A 14,606-nucleotide genomic window follows, 5' to 3' on the forward strand; every position below is an offset into this window, starting at 1 on the left:
CGTTAGTATTGTAAGTCGAAAAAAGTGATAAAGACAGTCATAATAGTATGTCGAAAAAATTGATTAAAAAAGTCATAGTATAGTATGTCTAAAAAGTGATTTAGAAAGTCATAGTATAATATGTGGAAAAAATGATAAAAAAAAGTCATAGTATAGTATGTGGAAAAAAATTATAAAAAAGTCATAGTATACTATGTCTAAAAAAGTGGTTAAGAAAGTCGTAGTATAGTAAGTGGAAAAAATGATAAAAAAGCCTTAGTATTATAAGTCGAAAAAAGTGATAAAGACAGTCATAATAGTATGTCGAAAAAATTGATTAAAAAAGTCATAGTATAGTATGTCTAAAAAGTGATTTAGAAAGTCATAGTATAGTATGTGGAAAAAATGATAAAAAAAGTCATAGTATAGTATGTGGAAAAAAGTGGTTAAGAAAGTCGTAGTATAGTATGTGGAAAGTCATAGTATGGTGTGTCGAAAAAAGTGATAAAAAGTGATAGTATAGTATGTGGAAAAAAGTGATAAAAAAGCCTTAGTATTGTAAGTCGAAAAAAGTGATAAAAAAGTCATAGTGTAGTATGTGGAAAAATTTTATAAAAAGTCATAGTATAGTATGTTGAAAAAAGTAATAAAAAACGTCATAGAATAGTATGTCCAACAAAGGGATAAAAAAGTCATAGTATGGTGTGTCAAAAAAAGCGATAAAAAGTAATAGTATAGTATGTCAACATTTTTTATAAAAAAGTCATAGTATAGTACGTTAAAAAAGTAATAAAAAAGTCATAGAGTAGTATGTCAAATAAAGAAATAAAAAAAGTGATATTATAGTATATTGAAAAAAGTGATGAAAAAGTCATAGTATAGTATGTCGAAAAAATTTATAAAAAAGTCATAGTATAGTCTGTTGAAAAAAGTAAAAAAAAACGTTATAGAATAGTATGTCCAACAAAGGGATAAAACAGTCATAGAATGGTGTGTCGAAAAAAGCGATTAAAAGTAATAGTATAGTATGTCAACATTTTTCATAAAAAAGTCATAGTATAGTATGTGGAAAAAATTTATAAAAAGTCATAGTATAGTATGTCGAAAAAATGTATAAAAAAGTCATAGTATAGTATGTCCAACAAAGGGATAAAAAAGTCATAGTATGGTGTGTCAAAAAAAGCGATAAAAAGTAATAGTAGAGTATGTCAACATTTTTTATAAAAAAGTCATTGTATAGTACGTTAAAAAAGTAATAAAAAAGTCATAGAGTAGTATGTCAAATGAAGTAATAAAAAAAGTGATAGTATAGTATATTGAAAAAAGAGATAAAAAAGTCATAGTATAGTATGTCAAACAAAGGAATAAAAAAGTCATAGTATGGTGTGTCGAAAAAAGTGATAAAAAGTGATAGTATAGTATGTGGAAAAAAGTGATTAAAAAAGCCTTAGTATTGTAAGTCGAAAAAAATGATAAAGACAGTCATAATAGTACGTCGAAAAAATTGATAAAAAAGTCATAGTATAGTTTGTCGACAAAAGTGATAAAGAAAGTCATAGTATAGTATGTCGAAAAAAGTGATAAGAAGGTCATAGTATACTATGTTTAAAAAAGTGATTTAGAAAGTCATAGTATAGTATGTGGAAAAAATGATAAAAAAGTCATAGTATAGTATGTCGAAAAAAGTGATAAAAAAGTCATAGTATAGTATGTGGAAAAAATTTATAAAAAAGTCATAGTATAGTATGTTAAAAAAGTAATAAAAAAGTCATAGAGTAGTATGTTAAATAAAGAAAGAAAAAAGTGATAGTATAGTATATTGAAAAAAGTGATAAAAAAGTCATAGTATAGTATGTCGAAAAAAGTGATAAAGACAGTGCTAATAGTATGTCGAAAAAATTGATAAAAAAGCCTTAGTATTGTAAGTCGAAAAAAGTGATAAAGACAGTGATAATAGTATGTCGAAAAAATTGATAGAAAAGTCATAGTATAGTATGTGGAAAAAAGTGATAAGAAAGTCATAGTATACTATGTCTAAAAAAGTGATTTAGAAAGTCATAATAGTATGTGGAAAAAATTTATAAAAAAGTCATAGTATACTATGTCTAAAAAAGTGGTTTAGAAAGTCGTAGTATAGTATGTGGAAAAAATGATAAAAAAGTCATAGTATAGTACGTCGAAAAAAATGATAAAAAAGTAATAGTAGAGTATGTCAAAATTTTTTATAAAAAAGTCATAGTATAGTACGTTAAAAAAGTAATAAAAAAGTCATAGAGTAGTACTATGTCAAATGAAGTAATAAAAAAGGTGATAGTATAGTATATTGAAAAAAGTGATGAAAAAGTCATAGTATAGTATGTCAAACAAAGGGATAAAGACAGTCATAATAGTATGTCGAAAAAATTGATAAAAAAGTCATACCATAGTTTGTCGAAAAAAGTGATAAAGAAAGTCATAGTATAGTATGTCGAAAAAAGTGATAAGAAGGTCATAGTATACTATGTTTAAAAAATTGATTTAGAAAGTCATAGTATGGTGTGTCGAAAAAAGTGATAAAAAGTGATAGTATAGTATGTGGAAAAAAGTGATAAAAAAGCCTTAGTATTGAGAGTCGAAAAAAGTGATAAAAAAGTCATAGTGTAGTATGTGGAAAAAATTTATAAAAAGTCATAGTATAGTATGATGAAAAAAGTAATAAAAAACGTCATAGAATAGTATGTCCAACAAAGGGATAAAAAAGTCATAGTATGGTGTGTCAAAAAAAGCGATAAAAAGTAATAGTATAGTATGTCAACATTTTTTATAAAAAAGTCATAGTATAGTACGTTAAAAAAGTAATAAAAAAGTCATAGAGTAGTATGTCAAATAAAGAAATAAAAAAAGTGATATTATAGTATATTGAAAAAAGTGATGAAAAGTCATAGTATAGTATGTAGAAAAAATTTATAAAAAAGTCATAGTATAGTCTGTTGAAAAAAGTAATAAAAAACGTTATAGAATAGTATGTCCAACAAAGGGATAAAACAGTCATAGTATGGTGTGTCTAAAAAAGCGATTAAAAGTAATAGTATAGTATGTCAACATTTTTCATAAAAAAGTCATAGTATAGTTTGTCGAAAACATTTATAAAAAGTCATAGTATAGTATATTGAAAAAAATAATAAAAAACGTCATAGAATAGTATGTCCAACAACGGGATAAAAAAGTCATAGTATGGTGTGTCAACAAAAGCGATAAAAAGTAATACTATAGTATGTCAACATTTTTTTTTTTTATAGTTTGTCGAAAACATTTATAAAAAGTCATAGTATAGTACGTTAAAAAAGTAATAAAAAAAGTCATAGAGTAGTATGTCAAATAAAGAAATAAAAAAGTGATAGTATAGTATATTGAAAAAAGTGATAAAAAAGTCATAGTATAGTATGTCAACGAAAGTGATAAAAAAGTCATAGTATACTGTGTCGAAAAAAGTGATAAAAAGTGATAGTATAGTATGTGGAAAAAAGTGATAAAAAAGCCTTAGTATTGTAAGTCGAAAAAAGTGATAAAGACAGTCATAATAGTATGTCGAAAAAAGTGATAAAGAAAGTCATAGTATAGTATGTGGAAAAAATGATAAAAAAGTCATAGTATAGTGTGTCGAAAACAGTGATGTAGAAAGTGATAGTATAGTACAGAATGTCAAAAAATTGATAAAAAAAGTCACATTATATTATGTCGAAAAAAGTGATAAAAACGTAAAAGTATAGTATGTCAAAAATGGTATAAAAAAAGTCATAGTATAGTATGTCGAAAAAAGTGATAAAAACGTAATAATATAGTATGTCGAAAAAAGTGATAAAAAAGTCATAGTATAGTATGTCGAAAAAAGTGATAAAAAAGGCATAATATAGTATGTTGCAAGAAGTGATAAAAAAAAAGTCATAGTATGTTGAAAAATGTGATGTGAAAAGTAATAGTATAGTATGTCGAAAAAGTGATAAAAAAGTCATAGTATAGTATGTTGAAAAAAGTGATAAAAAAGTCATAGTATAGTATGTTGAAAAAAGTCATAAAAAAGCCTTAGTATAGTATGTTGTAAAAAGTGATAAAAAAGTCATAGTATGTTGAAAAATATGATGTAGAAAGTCATAGTATAGTATGATGTAAAAAGTGATAAAAAAGTAATAGTATAGTATGTCGAAAAAAGTGACAAAAAAATGATAGTATAGTATGTTGAAAAAAGTGATATAGAAAGTCATAGTATAGTATGTCTAAAAAGTGATAAAAAAGTCACATTATAGTATGTTGAAAAAAGTGATAAAAACTTAATAGTATAGTATGTCAAAAATGGTATAAAAAAAAGTCATGGTATAGTATGTCAAAAAAAGTGATGTAGAAAGTCATAGTATAGCATGTCTAAAAAAGTGATAAAAAAGTGATAGTATAGTACGTCGAAAGAAGTGATAAAAAAGTCATAGTATGTCGAAAAAAGTGATAAAAGAGTCATAGTATAGAATGTTGAAAAAAGTGATAAAAAAGTCATAGTATAGTATGTCTAAAAAAGTGATAAAAAAGTCATAGTATAGTATGTCGAAAAAGTGATAAAAACGTAATAGTATAGTATGTCAAAAATGGTATAAAAAAAGTCATGGTATAGTATGTCGAAAAAAGTGATGTAGAAAGTCATAGTATAGTACGTCAAAAAATGTGATGTAGAAAGTCATAGTATAGCATGTCTAAAAAAGTGATAAAAAAGTCATAGTATAGTATGTCGAAAAAAGTGATAAAGAAAGTCATAGTATAGTATGTTGAAAAAAGTACTAAAAAAGTCACATTATAGTATGTTGAAAAAAGTGATAAAACTTAATAGTATAGTATGTCAAAAATGGTATAAAAAAAAGTCATGGTATAGTATGTCGAAAAAAGTGATGTAGAAAGTCATAGTATAGCATGTCTAAAAAAGTGAAAAAAAAGTGATAGTATAGTACGTCGAAAGAAGTGATTAAAAAAGTCATAGTATGTCGAAAAAAGTGATAAAAGAGTCATAGTATAGTACGTCGAAAGAAGTGATAAAAAAGTCATAGTATAGTATGTCGAAAAAAGTGATAAAAACGTAATAGTATAGTATGTCAAAAATGGTATAAAAAAAAGTCATGGTATAGTATGTCGAAAAAAGTGATAAAAATGTCATAGTATAGTTTGTCGAAAACATTTATAAAAAGTCATAGTATAGTATTTTGAAAAAAATAATAAAAAACGTCATAGAATAGTATGTCCAACAACGGGATAAAAAAGTCATAGTATGGTGTGTCAACAAAAGCGATAAAAAGTAATACTATAGTATGTTAACATTTTTTATAAAAAAGTCATAGCATAGTACGTTAAAAAAGTAATAAAAAAGTCATAGAGTAGTATGTCAAATAAAGTAATAAAAAAAGTGATAGTTTAGTATATTGAAAAAAGTGATAAAAGTGTCATAGTATAGTATGTCAAACATAGGGATAAAAAAAGTCATAGTATAGTATGTCGAAAAAAGTGATAAAAGTTATAGTATAGTATGTGGAAAAAAGTGAAAAAAAGCCTTAGTATTGTAAGTCGAAAAAAGTGATAAAGAAAGTCATAGTATAGTATGTGGAAAAAATGATAAAAAAGTCATAGTATAGTATGTCAACATTTTTCATAAAAAAGTCATAGTATAGTACGTTAAAAAAGTAATAAAAAAGTCATAGTATAGTATGTCGAAAAAAGTGATAAAAGTGATAGTATCGTATGTGGAAAAAAGTGATAAAAAAACCTTAGTATTGTAAGTCGGAAAAAGTGATAAAAAAGTCATAGTATAGTTTGTCGAAAAAAGTGATAAAGAAAGTCATAGAATAGTATGTCGAAAAAAGTGATAAGAAGGTCATAGTATACTATGTTTAAAAAAGTGATTTAGAAAGTCATAGTATAGTGTGTGGAAAAAATGATAAAAAAAAGTCATAGTATAGTATGTCGAAAAAAGTGATAAAAAAGTCATAGTATAGTACATTAAAAAAGTAATAAAAAAGTCATAGAGTAGTATGTTAAATACAGGGATGAAAAAAGTCATAGTATAGTATGTCGAAAAAAGTGATAAAAGTGATAGTATCGTATGTGGAAAAAAGTGATAAAAAAACCTTAGTATTGTAAGTCGGAAAAAGTGATAAAAAAGTCATAGTATAGTTTGTTGAAAAAAGTGATAAAGAAAGTCATAGTATAGTATGTCGAAAAAAGTGATAAGAAGGTCATAGTATACTATGTTTAAAAAAGTGAATTAGAAAGTCATAGTATAGTATGTGGAAAAAATTTATAAAAAAGTCATAGTATACTATGTCTAAAAAGTGATTTAGAAAGTCGTAGTATAGTATGTGTAAAAAATGATAAAAAAAGTCATAGTATAGTATGTCGAAAAAAGTGATAAAAATGTCATAGTATAGTTTGTCGAAAACATTTATAAAAAGTCATAGTATAGTATATTGAAAAAAATAATAAAAAACGTCATAGAATAGTATGTCCAACAACGGGATAAAAAAGTCATAGTATGGTGTGTCAACAAAAGCGATAAAAAGTAATATATAGTATGTCAACATTTTTTATAAAAAAGTCATAGTATAGTACGTTAAAAAAGTAATAAAAAAGTCATAGAGTAGTATGTCAAATAAAGAAATAAGAAAGTGATAGTATAGTATATTGAAAAAAGTGATAAAAAAGTCAGAGTATAGTATGTCAACGAAAGTGATAAAAAAGTCATAGTATACTGTGTCGAAAAAAGTGATAAAAAGTGATAGTATAGTATGTGGAAAAAAGTGATAAAAAAGCCTTAGTATTGTAAGTCGAAAAAAGTGATAAAGACAGTCATAATAGTATGTCGAAAAAAGTGATAAAGAAAGTCATAGTATAGTATGTGGAAAAAATGATAAAAAAGTCATAGTATAGTGTGTCGAAAACAGTGATGTAGAAAGTGATAGTATAGTACAGAATGTCAAAAAATTGATAAAAAAAGTCACATTATATTATGTCGAAAAAAGTGATAAAAACGTAAAAGTATAGTATGTCAAAAATGGTATAAAAAAAGTCATAGTATAGTATGTCGAAAAAAGTGATAAAAACGTAATAATATAGTATGTCGAAAAAAGTGATAAAAAAGTCATAGTATAGTATGTCGAAAAAAGTGATAAAAAAGGCATAATATAGTATGTTGCAAGAAGTGATAAAAAAAAAGTCATAGTATGTTGAAAAATGTGATGTGAAAAGTAATAGTATAGTATGTCGAAAAAGTGATAAAAAAGTCATAGTATAGTATGTTGAAAAAAGTGATAAAAAAGTCATAGTATAGTATGTTGAAAAAAGTCATAAAAAAAGCCATAGTATAGTATGTTGTAAAAAGTCATAAAAAAGTCATAGTATGTTGAAAAAAATGATGTAGAAAGTCATAGTATAGTATGATGTAAAAAGTGATAAAAAAGTAATAGTATAGTATGTCGAAAAAAGTGACAAAAAAATGATAGTATAGTATGTTGAAAAAAGTGATATAGAAAGTCATAGTATAGTATGTCTAAAAAGTGATAAAAAAGTCACATTATAGTATGTTGAAAAAAGTGATAAAAACTTAATAGTATAGTATGTCAAAAATGGTATAAAAAAAAGTCATGGTATAGTATGTCGAAAAAAGTGATGTAGAAAGTCATAGTATAGCATGTCTAAAAAATTGATAAAAAAGTGATAGTATAGTACGTCGACAGAAGTGATAAAAAAGTCATAGTATGTCGAAAAAAGTGATAAAAGAGTCATAGTATAGAATGTTGAAAAAAGTGATAAAAAAGTCATAGTATAGTATGTCTAAAAAAGTGATAAAAAAGTCATAGTATAGTATGTCGAAAAAAAGTGATAAAACGTAATAGTATAGTATGTCAAAAATGGTATAAAAAAAAGTCATGGTATAGTATGTCGAAAAAAGTGATGTAGAAAGTCATAGTATAGTACGTCAAAAAATGTGATGTAGAAAGTCATAGTATAGCATGTCTAAAAAAGTGATAAAAAAGTCATGGTATAGTATGTCGAAAAAAGTGATGTAGAAAGTCATAGTATAGTACGTCAAAAAATGTGATGTAGAAAGTCATAGTATAGCATGTCTAAAAAAGTGATAAAAAGTCATAGTATAGTATGTCGAAAAAAGTGATAAAGAAAGTCATAGTATAGTATGTTGAAAAAAGTACTAAAAAAGTCACATTATAGTATGTTGAAAAAAGTGATAAAAACTTAATAGTATAGTATGTCAAAAATGGTATAAAAAAAAGTCATGGTATAGTATGTCGAAAAAAGTGATGTAGAAAGTCATAGTATAGCATGTCTAAAAAAGTGAAAAAAAAGTGATAGTATAGTACGTCGAAAGAAGTGATAAAAAAGTCATAGTATGTCGAAAAAAGTGATAAAAGAGTCATAGTATAGAATGTTGAAAAAAGTGATAAAAAAGTCATAGTATAGTATGTCTAAAAAAGTGATAAAAAAGTCATAGTATAGTATGTCGAAAAAAGTGATAAAAACGTAATAGTATAGTATGTCAAAAATGGTATAAAAAAAAGTCATGGTATAGTATGTCGAAAAAAGTGATAAAAATGTCATAGTATAGTTTGTCGAAAACATTTATAAAAAGTCATAGTATAGTATATTGAAAAAAATAATAAAAAACGTCATAGAATAGTATGTCCAACAACGGGATAAAAAGTCATAGTATGGTGTGTCAACAAAAGCGATAAAAAGTAATACTATAGTATGTCAACATTTTTTATAAAAAAGTCATAGTATAGTACGTTAGAAAAGTAATAAAAAAGTCATAGAGTAGTATGTCAAATAAAGAAATAAAAAAGTGATAGTATAGTATATTGAAAAAAGTGATAAAAAAGTCATAGTATAGTATGTCAAAGAAAGTGATAAAAAAGTCATAGTATACTGTGTCGAAAAAAGTGATAAAAAGTGATAGTATAGTATGTGGAAAAAAGTGATAAAAAAGCCTTAGTATTGTAAGTCGAAAAAAGTGATAAAGACAGTCATAATAGTATGTCGAAAAAAGTGATAAAGAAAGTCATAGTATAGTATGTGGAAAAAATGATAAAAAAGTCATAGTATAGTATGTCGAAAACAGTGATGTAGAAAGTGATAGTATAGTACAGAATGTCAAAAAATTGATAACAAGTCATAGTATAGTATGTCGAAAAATGTGATAAAAAAACGTCAGCATAGTATGTTGTAAAAAGTGATAAAAACAGTCATGAAAATCTTTTTTTTAGTACACTGCTGTACCTCAAATAAAGTAATGAAAAACAAACAGAATACAAACAGAAACTTTATTCTTATTCACAGTATAGTATGACAAAAAATATTTGATTATTACATTCATTGTCATTGCAGAGTACAGGTATGGAGTCCAGGAAATGCAGTTTGGCATCTAACCAGAAGTCCAAAAAGCAGTAAAGAGGAGAGTATGTACAGTGTATATACAGAAGAAAATGTTGAATCAACAATATGTGAAATTAACAGTAAGGGGTATAAATACACTAGATATTTACATTGTGGCACAGTATTAACAATGTTTATGATTGCTGTCATAGAACTGCAGAGTTCAGCAAGGTTAAGGGGAGGAAGCTTTTCCTGAGCCTGCTGGTGCTGAAATGGAGAGCCCTGTAGAGCATGAGGAGGGAAATAGCATAGTTATAGTATATATCATAGTTTAGTATGTTGAAAAATGTAATAAAAAAAGTCATAGTATGTATGTTGAAAAAAGTAATAAAAAAGTCATAGAATACTATATCAAACAAAGGGATTAAAATAGTCATAGTATGGTGTGTCCAAAATAGTGATAAAAAGTGATAAGTATGTTGAAAAAAGTGATAGTATAGTATGTGGAAAAAAATGATAAAAAAGTCATAGTATAGTATGTCGAAAAAAGTGATGAAAAAAGTCATAGTATAGTATGTCGAAAAAAGTGATGAAAAAGTCATAGTATAGTATGTCGAAAAAAGTCATAAAAAAGTCATAGTATAGTACAGTATGTCGAAAAAATTGAAAAAAAAAGTAATTGTATAGTATGTCGAAAAAAGTGATGAGTCATAGTATAGAATGTCGAAAAAGTGACATAGAAAGTCATAGTGTAGTATGTGGAAAAATGATTTTTAAAAAAAGTCATAGTATAGTATGTGGAAAAATGATAAAAAAAAAAAAGTCATAGTATAGTATGTCAAATTTTTTTAATAAAAAGAAGTAACTGTATAGTATTTTGAAAAAGTAATGAAAAAGTTATAGAATAGTATGTCAAATGAAGGGATTAAAAAATGTCATAGTATGGTATGTCAAAAAAAGTGATAAAAAGTAATAGTATAGTATGAACAAAAGTGATAGTATAGTATGTCGAAAAAAGTGATAAAAAAGTCATAGTATAGTATGTCGAAAAAAGTGATAAAAAAGGCATAATATAGTATGTTGCAAGAAGTGATAAAAAAAAGTCATAGTATGTTGAAAAATGTGATGTGAAAAGTAATAGTATAGTATGTCGAAAAAGTGATAAAAAAGTCATAGTATAGTATGTTGAAAAAAGTGATAAAAAAGTCATAGTATAGTATGTTGAAAAAAGTCATAAAAAAAGCCATAGTATAGTATGTTGTAAAAAGTCATAAAAAAGTCATAGTATGTTGAAAAATATGATGTAGAAAGTCATAGTATAGTATGATGTAAAAAGTGATAAAAAAGTAATAGTATAGTATGTCGAAAAAAGTGACAAAAAAATGATAGTATAGTATGTTGAAAAAAGTGATATAGAAAGTCATAGTATAGTATGTCTAAAAAGTGATAAAAAAGTCACATTATAGTATGTTGAAAAAAGTGATAAAAACTTAATAGTATAGTATGTCAAAAATGGTATAAAAAAAAGTCATGGTATAGTATGTCGAAAAAAGTGATGTAGAAAGTCATAGTATAGCATGTCTAAAAAATTGATAAAAAAGTGATAGTATAGTACGCGAAAGAAGTGATAAAAAAGTCATAGTATGTCGAAAAAAGTGATAAAAGAGTCATAGTATAGAATGTTGAAAAAAGTGATAAAAAAGTCATAGTATAGTATGTCTAAAAAAGTGATAAAAAAGTCATAGTATAGTATGTCGAAAAAAGTGATAAAAACGTAATAGTATAGTATGTCAAAAATGGTATAAAAAAAAGTCATGGTATAGTATGTCGAAAAAAGTGATGTAGAAAGTCATAGTATAGTACGTCAAAAAATGTGATGTAGAAAGTCATAGTATAGCATGTCTAAAAAAGTGATAAAAAAGTCATGGTATAGTATGTCGAAAAAAGTGATGTAGAAAGTCATAGTATAGTACGTCAAAAAATGTGATGTAGAAAGTCATAGTATAGCATGTCTAAAAAAGTGATAAAAAAGTCATAGTATAGTATGTCGAAAAAAGTGATAAAGAAAGTCATAGTATAGTATGTTGAAAAAAGTACTAAAAAAGTCACATTATAGTATGTTGAAAAAAGTGATAAAAACTTAATAGTATAGTATGTCAAAAATGGTATAAAAAAAAGTCATGGTATAGTATGTCGAAAAAAGTGATGTAGAAAGTCATAGTATAGCATGTCTAAAAAAGTGAAAAAAAAGTGATAGTATAGTACGTCGAAAGAAGTGATAAAAAAGTCATAGTATGTCGAAAAAAGTGATAAAAGAGTCATAGTATAGAATGTTGAAAAAAGTGATAAAAAAGTCATAGTATAGTATGTCTAAAAAAGTGATAAAAAAGTCATAGTATAGTATGTCGAAAAAAGTGATAAAAACGTAATAGTATAGTATGTCAAAAATGGTATAAAAAAAAGTCATGGTATAGTATGTCGAAAAAAGTGATAAAAATATGATAGTATAGTATGTTGAAAAAAGTGATATAGAAAGTCATAGTATAGTATGTCTAAAAAGTGATAAAAAAGTCACATTATAGTATGTTGAAAAAAGTGATAAAAACTTAATAGTATAGTATGTCAAAAATGGTATAAAAAAAAGTCATGGTATAGTATGTCGAAAAAAGTGATGTAGAAAGTCATAGTATAGCATGTCTAAAAAATTGATAAAAAAGTGATAGTATAGTACGCGAAAGAAGTGATAAAAAAGTCATAGTATGTCGAAAAAAGTGATAAAAGAGTCATAGTATAGAATGTTGAAAAAAGTGATAAAAAAGTCATAGTATAGTATGTCTAAAAAAGTGATAAAAAAGTCATAGTATAGTATGTCGAAAAAAGTGATAAAAACGTAATAGTATAGTATGTCAAAAATGGTATAAAAAAAGTCATGGTATAGTATGTCGAAAAAAGTGATGTAGAAAGTCATAGTATAGTACGTCAAAAAATGTGATGTAGAAAGTCATAGTATAGCATGTCTAAAAAAGTGATAAAAAAGTCATGGTATAGTATGTCGAAAAAAGTGATGTAGAAAGTCATAGTATAGTACGTCAAAAAATGTGATGTAGAAAGTCATAGTATAGCATGTCTAAAAAAGTGATAAAAAAGTCATAGTATAGTATGTCGAAAAAAGTGATAAAGAAAGTCATAGTATAGTATGTTGAAAAAAGTACTAAAAAAGTCACATTATAGTATGTTGAAAAAAGTGATAAAAACTTAATAGTATAGTATGTCAAAAATGGTATAAAAAAAAGTCATGGTATAGTATGTCGAAAAAAGTGATGTAGAAAGTCATAGTATAGCATGTCTAAAAAAGTGAAAAAAAAGTGATAGTATAGTACGTCGAAAGAAGTGATAAAAAAGTCATAGTATGTCGAAAAAAGTGATAAAAGAGTCATAGTATAGAATGTTGAAAAAAGTGATAAAAAAGTCATAGTATAGTATGTCTAAAAAAGTGATAAAAAAGTCATAGTATAGTATGTCGAAAAAAGTGATAAAAACGTAATAGTATAGTATGTCAAAAATGGTATAAAAAAAAGTCATGGTATAGTATGTCGAAAAAAGTGATAAAAATGTCATAGTATAGTTTGTCGAAAACATTTATAAAAAGTCATAGTATAGTATATTGAAAAAAATAATAAAAAACGTCATAGAATAGTATGTCCAACAACGGGATAAAAAAGTCATAGTATGGTGTGTCAACAAAAGCGATAAAAAGTAATAGTATAGTATGAACAAAAGTGATAGTATAGTAATACAAATTTTTTTAATAAAAAGAAGTAACTGTATAGTATTTTGAAAAAGTAATGAAAAAGTTATAGAATAGTATGTCAAATGAAGGGATTAAAAAATGTCATAGTATGGTATGTCAAAAAAAGTGATAAAAAGTAATAGTATAGTATGAACAAAAGTGATAGTATAGTATGTCGAAAAAAGTGATAAAAAAAGTCATAGTATAGTATGTCGAATAATGTGATAAAATAGCATAGTATGTGTCAAAAATGTATAAAAAAATCTAAGTGTACTACTATATGTCAAATAAAGTAATGAAAAAGAAACACAATACAAACAGAAACTTTATTGTTATTCACAGTATAGTATGACAAAAAAATATTTGATTATTACATTTATTGTCATTGCAGAGTACAGGTATGGAGTCAAGGAAATGCAGTTTAGCATGTAACGAGAAGTCCAAAAAGCAGTAACGAGGAGAGTATGTATTTATGTACAGAAGAAAATGTTGAATCAACAATATGTGAAATTAACAGTAAGGGGTATAAATACACTAAATATTTACATTGTGGCACAGTATTAACAGTGTTTATGATTGCTGTCATAGAACTGCAGAGTTCAGCAAGGTTAAGGAGAGGAAGCTTTTCCTGAGCCTGCTGGTGCTGAAATGGAGAGTCCTGTAGCGCAAGAGGAGGGAAATAGCATAGTTATAATATATATTATAGTGTAGTATGTCGGAAAAAGTAATAAAAAAGTGATAGTATAGTATGTAGAAAAAAAGTGATAAAAAAGTCATAGTATAGTATGTCGAAAAACGTGATGTAGAAAGTCATAGTATAGTATGTCTAAAAAAGTGATAAAAAAGTCATAATATAGTACATCAAAAAAAGTGATAAAAAAGTCATAGTATAGTATGTCGAAAAAAGTGATAAAAAAAAACGTCATAGCATAGTATGTTGTAAAAAGTGATAAAAAAAGTAATGGTACAGCATGTTGAAAAAAGTGATGTAGAAAGTCATAGTATAGTATGTCTAAAAAAAATGATAAAAAAAGTCATAGTATAGTAGGTCGAAAAAAGTGATAAAAAAAGTGATAATATAGTACGTCGAAAAAAGTGATAAAAAAGTCATAGTATAGTATGTTGAAAAAAGCGATGTAGAAAGTCATAGTATAGTATGTCTAAAAAAGTGATAAAAAAAAGTCACATTATATTATGTCGAAAAAAGTGATAAAAACGTAAAAGTATAGTATGTCAAAAATGGTATAAAAAAAGTCATAGTATAGTATGTCGAAAAAAGTGATAAAAACGTAATAATATAGTATGTCGAAAAAAGTCATAGTATAGTATGTTGAAAAAAGTGATAAAAAAGTCATAGTATAGTATGTTGAAAAAAGTCATAAAAAAAGCCATAGTATAGTATGTTGTAAAAAGTGATAAAAAAGTCAAAGTATGTTGAAAA

General features: G+C 25.5%; 1 long non-coding RNA gene across 1 annotated transcript in view; it reads left to right on the plus strand.

Moving 5' to 3' along the window:
• The window catches only part of LOC116045105, a 17,553-nt gene extending 3,955 nt beyond the window's left edge, over positions 1–13,598 (plus strand). Inside the window, exon 3 of the long non-coding RNA XR_004103854.1 lies at positions 13,557–13,598. This is a non-coding gene — a long non-coding RNA (uncharacterized LOC116045105). The remainder of the gene's footprint in view (positions 1–13,556) is intronic.
• The last annotated feature ends 1,008 nt before the right edge of the window (positions 13,599–14,606 follow it).

Source organism: Sander lucioperca, chromosome 2, assembly GCF_008315115.2.
Source record: "Sander lucioperca isolate FBNREF2018 chromosome 2, SLUC_FBN_1.2, whole genome shotgun sequence".
Classification (NCBI taxonomy): domain Eukaryota; kingdom Metazoa; phylum Chordata; class Actinopteri; order Perciformes; family Percidae; genus Sander; species Sander lucioperca.